This window comes from Lactuca serriola, chromosome 4, assembly GCF_051521515.1.
Source record: "Lactuca serriola cultivar US96UC23 chromosome 4, Lser_US96UC23_V15, whole genome shotgun sequence".
Classification (NCBI taxonomy): Eukaryota; Viridiplantae; Streptophyta; class Magnoliopsida; order Asterales; family Asteraceae; genus Lactuca; species Lactuca serriola.
This window is the reverse complement of record NC_136411.1, coordinates 114,013,442-114,019,779: the sequence shown is the minus strand read 5'-3', so window position 1 is coordinate 114,019,779 and position 6,338 is coordinate 114,013,442. Positions and strand designations below refer to the sequence as shown.

Here is a 6,338-nt window from a genome sequence, read left to right as displayed (position 1 = left end):
ACATATCCCCTACTATAATAAAACAGTACCATTCATGCCACGTGTCTTCTCATGCGCCAATCCCCAGCTTATTTTCCCGCCTATTTTATCAAAATGATTTTACAAAATTGCCCTTCTACTTTTTACCCATTGGCCATTTAATACGTCGTGTACATTCCTGACTTTTTGCAATCTAGCATTACAAAATTTAAATTCTTCCCACTAAATAAGGAGAAAATAATGCATGTTATTTAAAATTTAAGAAGATATTTCAACTATAACAAATTCTTTACCTCTATATATCGGGCCTATTAATTATTATTATTTTTTTTTCTTATTTTCAGCACTTTACATTACAAACAATCCAATTATCTCCACTAAATCCGAAAGTAATACAATTTTTAGGCAATTATATGATTTTATATTCCACCTATAATAAGAGATTATCATTCAATTGCTTGAAAATAGGTAATCCTTATTATCTCCAGCAACATTTTTCAATAAAAACCTCTTAAAATTATAACCTGCAACATAAAATATCATATCTCCTATTTTCAATGCGATTTGAATCGGGTTTCTTTCTCAATCCCAAGTTTTTTCAAATTATAAATACCTTAAACCTATATCAACATTTCATTCACACGTCCGATCTCTCATAAATCATCTGCATAAATTGAAGGAAAAAAACATCAACCTTCCATCAGTTTGATACTTCAAATCAGTGTATGTCGTTTTTAGTGTTTGCCTTTTACTCTGTTTGTATGTGGGTATTCCAATAATACTCTATCATTATTAGTTCTAACTCCTTTGTTACCTACCATTTTCTACGATGACATCATAGTCTGTCTCCTAAATTGAAGGATCATTTTTCACGTGTTATTTTGATTTTTAGTTGTTGGTTTGAAGATTTTGTAAAAGAAATAGTAATTTTATTTATTAAATATAAAGTTGATTTTTAGTTGTTGGTTTGAATATTATCATATAACTTTTTAGTGTAAGTATGTTTTAACAAGCTACTTGAGGACAAAAAGGGTTCACAGAGTATGAGTGTAAGTATGTTGCTATATCTTCAACATTTAACCCTGCATAAAAGGGAAAATACAAGATATATCAACATAGTTTCTGTTATACCATATGTGTGTGGGTTATTTCTGAAAGTTGTTTTGATGTAAAAAAGCTTAGTTGGAATTAAAATGTTGTTTATGGAAGTACCGTGTTTTAAACTACAATGGATATATGCAAGAAAAAGAGATTTACTTTTGATTTTACTTTGAAGAATAAATCGATTTGCAGCCCCATGTCTTCTTTTTTGAGGTTGACAGATCAAAATCTTCAATTTTTCTTACAAGTAAGTTCCACATAATGAGTTAAAAGTTAATTGTGTTGTTTATAATAACTCCACTTTTTTTTGTTTATTTTTCTTTTGCAATCTGATTTTTTTGGGATTAAGTTTTCTTAATTGTCACTCTTTTTTAAACTTTAGATTTAAATGGTTGGTTTCATGTGTAGGAAAAGGATTGCTGGCTGACATAATTTGCATTGTTTGGTACGTGTTGCTTAACAGTTGAGTTGAGGAAATGTAAGTTTTAAACAAACATAGTTATATTTGTTGCATTCTTTGTATTTGAAATGTGTAATTGTAGTATATTGACATTTGGTAAAAAAAATTTACTTGATAGAAGCCCCTTTTATTGGGAACATTGTTATTAAAAGGGTAATTTGAGTGGTTGTGTTTTTTAAATTATGTTATATTCTTTCGTATGTCTAAGTTCATGTCTAGTTTGGCTGGGACTGGGATAGGAAGAAGTGAGATCACTATCAAAGGGTAACCCCTCCTTTTTGTATTTCATTTAAATGTATTGATGCATTTTTCTTTGAGAATGATGACCATGCTCATTTACTGCAGGAGCTTCATTCAAAGTTCATGAAAATTTTCTTTGAATTTCACTTAAGATGCCATTGTTGTTGGTGATAATGGAAACAATGGTATTGATGTTGTTGAAGATAAACATAGAGAAGCATTATTTACGCTTAAGTAAATGTTTTTATATAACTTATTACTTATTATGTAATAGTTATAGGTTTTTAAAAATTTATTGGTTTATAACTTACTGAGTTGTCTCACGACTGACATCACTTTTGACTTGTAATTGTTTTCAAGCTTTATTAGTTCATAGCTTAGTGGATCTTTGTTTAATTGCATATTTGTGTATTTGTCCCATAGAAGTTTGCAGATTCATTTATCACTTTTAAAGAATTAAAGAGAAGTTTTTGTTTGTAACAAATTCATTTTAGCACTCTGTATCGGCTATTGGCCATAATACTCACTGCTCCACTATTCAAACAAATGCTTTTCTGTTTTACAAATGTTTTAAATTTAATGTTTCTATATTAATTTTTATTTGCATTTTCTCAAAGTTTAATATGTTTATTTTTTTCATGTTCAATTTTAATTGGTTTTCTGGTTAACCAAATTACTATTCTGAAACCAAATTAATCAAATTTGGATAAATCGACATTTACTTGGTTCAGTTACAGTTATTTTTAAAAAATGTTATAAACACGATAAAACCATAAAATAAAATTTATTACATGGTACAACCAATAATAAATGTTAAATATTACTCATATTCTTTGCATTAGTTCTTTTTCCAAAGAGTCGTTAGTTTAATTTGTATATGTTAATTTAACTATGGGTTTATTAAAAATATCATGTGTAAACTCCTGTAAGTAGTGTCTTCCATTTAGGAAAATAAGAAGGAACGAACAGATTTAGGGTTGTCATTGGCATTACCTTTAATAAATATAATGATGTGACAATTAAATGAAAATAGAATACACAAGAACACGTAGAAAAATTAATTTCATCTCTTGTATTAAAAATCATATTTTTTTTTCTTTTTGGAGCAAATTGATTTAAATTTATAGTCCTTTGTAATAATTGTTAAGCTAATTTTTGACCAATTACCATTTGCGAGAGAAGTCTGGGGTTGGGTGATGAAGTGGTGTGGCATTCCAGTAGTACAGGTACCGACAATTGGAGATTTAGTTGAGTATTTGGCATATTTTGGGAAGAATAAGGATAAAAAAATAACATAGTCGCTATATGCTACGAGACGCTATGGTGGATTTGGAAGGCGAGATACGACAGAGTACTTAAAACATATGTTTGTCCCCAACAATGGTGGTAGATACTATTAAGTCACATGTGTTCGTGTGGATCAAACATAGGAGAAAGAATTGTAATTACAAATGGATTGATTGGTCCATATCTCCTTTTATCTATATATCTCCTTTTATTAAACTTTCACTTTAATGTCGATTATAGCATTTTAGTTTTACATATTTCAACTTTTTTATACACTACTACTTTGTGAGTAATGTATGTTTACCTTTTTCTTGATTCACATAATTTTATTAAATGTCTTAACAAAACTTATATTTTATTAATTTAATAAAATTTTATATATCTTTGATTTTTCATTACCAATGTTAATTATCAATATTGTTTTTTTTTATCCGTGATTTCCACGGGTTGTAACCTAGTATATATTAATTATCAATATTGTTTTTTTTTATCCGTGATTTCCACGGGTTGTAACCTAGTATATATATATATATATATATATATATATATATATATATATATATATATATATATATATATATACACCATCTATTTCCAAAAAAATATAGTATACCGTAAAAAAAGTGTTTGTAATTTTCAATAAAAAAATAAACGTTATCAAATTTAATATTAAGAATTGAGAAAACTTGATTTGCTAAAAAGAAAAGAGTAAAATAAGAAGAAGCAAACCTTCAAAGCTGAAGCAGTAGAGGAAATGCTATATGAAAGACACAAATCTATCATTTCATCACATTTGAATGTCAAAATTAAAACTATTTTGTCTAAATAAGTTAATTAAAACTATATTTTTGATTAAATTTGTATTTTAAAACCATTTCTTTAAGTTGAAGATGCAAAAAAAAGTCTTTTTAATGGAAAAGGAAGAATGAGTTGGAACATTACATTTGTTGCCTAAAATATGGTAGGCCATCTTGTGTAGAGCCTAAATTTAAATCAGGTTCTCTACTGAGCATAAAAGCAAGTGTTTGGATGGCAACATAATTTGAATCGTTGTAGAGCCATGAGGCTACTATAACCAAAAAAGTCATAATTATCTAATATGAGCAGCTGCTATATTGTATTTTAAAACCTGCAAATATGAATAACATACAACTATAAAACCACCATAAAATTTAGTGAAAAGCTGTATACAAACATTGATTATATCCAAAGAGTAGGATCCAAAGATAGATCCATTAAGAATAATGTTAAGCCATATGATATCATTGTACAAATTAGAAAATTTACATTCTTTTAACAACGTAGTCTGTCCAACAGTAAATCAAAAGAAAAGCATTATGTTACCATCCAAACACCATATTCTTATTCAACTACAATCACATGTGGGAGCAAGTAAGCAACTGGAAACTTTTTTACCCGCTAAGATGGAAAAGGGAAGACATAGAAAACAGAAAGAAGAATAGTGCACTACCTACAGATTCTGTTGTAGTTCCATCTGCTCCCCGCACTGAAAATCAGAGAAACATAATGTATCAAAACTTAAAACAAATTTTCTATAGTTTTAAGCCAAAAGCCTATAATCAGAGTGCTGAAACATGAGTAAACAAAAGTTACCTGAACATCTGATAGCTTTCCCTGACATTTCATTAACAAATCAATTAGGCATTAGTGAAAAAAGTTGCAATTAGCCTCTGCCTTCAATGCCACCCTTCGATTTTCCTGTTTCCATTGTCTCTCCCATACCTCTCGCATATGAAAATCGCCATGCTCCTCTCTTCAGTTTTTAGGTTTAGAGAGGGACTGTGAGAGGAGAATATGCTCTGTGATTATACAAACCCTGAACAACTTATTCAAGTTGCATATTTAAGAACAAAAGTAGAAATAAATATTCCATACTCTGAAAATAAAAATATAATTAAAATCAAAACATTTATGTAAAATATTAAACCTGCCGATGAACATCTGCTGCTAGTCGAATTGAATGATACATCATCTTTTCTAATCTCTCCAAATCAGATGTAGTCCTCCATAAGTTGTTAAATAAGCAAGAAAGTGGGTGGTTTCCCGTCTGTTCACCGTAGCCTGTCAATCATCTACATGCTCTCCATTTAAAGTTCCTCAAATATCGGCATACACACTGGTGTTCGAATCGATGGTGGTGAGTCGGTGGAAGTAACCTTAGGATGACATAAAATGAACCCATATATGTTACATGAAAAAAAAACCTTAAAATTCGATTCAAAAAACTGACAGTAGAAAGAAGGACAATCGGAAGTGAAGTAACCTGAGCAAGCTGGAATCGAGAGAGAGGGAGGGCGAATCGTATGTATGGTTGTAACAACGGATTGGGTAAGAACGTCGATGAAGGATCGATGATGGTGGTGTGGAGAAGTTGTACGGTTGCAAGTTTTTGGCACCGCACTCCGTCAATGTCTATTTTCCATGTGAAGGTGAAGGAGACGTATGATGGAGTTAGCTTAAAGTAACGATCGGTGGAGCAAAACCATTGGACAACTGAAGCGTTGGATTGAGAATCACAACATGTGTCGACAAAGAACGGAGAAAATTGCATAAAGTGCCCAAAAGAAAAATGCCTACGAACAAATCCAGAACATAACAAACCCCCATAAACGAAAGACGATTTTTGCCAAAAAAAACAGCTAATCAGATACCTAGGGACCAATTATGCCAAACCTTAGCTACTTTACTGTAACTAAGGTTGGATAATTTTAATATATACTATAATTTTAAAAAGTTATTTAGTTTAATAAAATATTAAATATAATACTTAATAAATACATACACGTTTTCAAAAAAAAAATGTCTGTTGGCTAATCATTAACTATGATGCTAAACAGTAGTTTGAAAAAAAAAACTACGCTCCTACACATGCTAAAATAATTAACTATATGAATAATATGACGTTAATTACGTTTAATTCATTTTATTTAATTGAGAATAATTTTTTAAACAAAACTAATGTCATATAAGTTCTATTTAATATGAAATTAATTCTATTTAATTCATTTTAGAAAAATATATACAATAATTTTATTTTCCATTAAATAAAATGAATTAAGCGGAATTAATATCATATTATTCATATGGTTAATTATCTTAGCATGTGTAACAACATAGTTAATTATTAGTTAACATATATTTTTTAATTTTACTTTCAAAAGTTTATGTCTTATTAAGGAATATACTCAAAGTTTGGTAAAACTAAATAATTTTTTAAAATTAAATATCAAAATTTATATCGAACCAATAT

The 6,338-nt window shown here is 29.1% G+C and overlaps 1 long non-coding RNA gene across 3 annotated transcripts; it reads right to left on the bottom strand.

Annotated features, from left to right (window-relative positions):
- Positions 1-4,302: 4,302 nt before the first annotated feature.
- LOC145102358 (uncharacterized) lies at positions 4,303-5,680 on the bottom strand. 3 transcript variants are annotated; one of them, XR_013706138.1, is made up of 4 exons: positions 5,352-5,680; positions 5,016-5,244; positions 4,682-4,904; positions 4,303-4,574 (listed from the first exon to the last, which is right to left on the bottom strand). It is a non-coding gene; the product is annotated as an uncharacterized LOC145102358 (long non-coding RNA). The 3 variants fall into 3 exon arrangements; XR_013706139.1 differs by having other exon boundaries at positions 4,682-4,867; XR_013706137.1 differs by having other exon boundaries at positions 4,682-4,912; positions 5,352-5,679.
- Between the last annotated feature and the right edge of the window lie 658 nt (positions 5,681-6,338).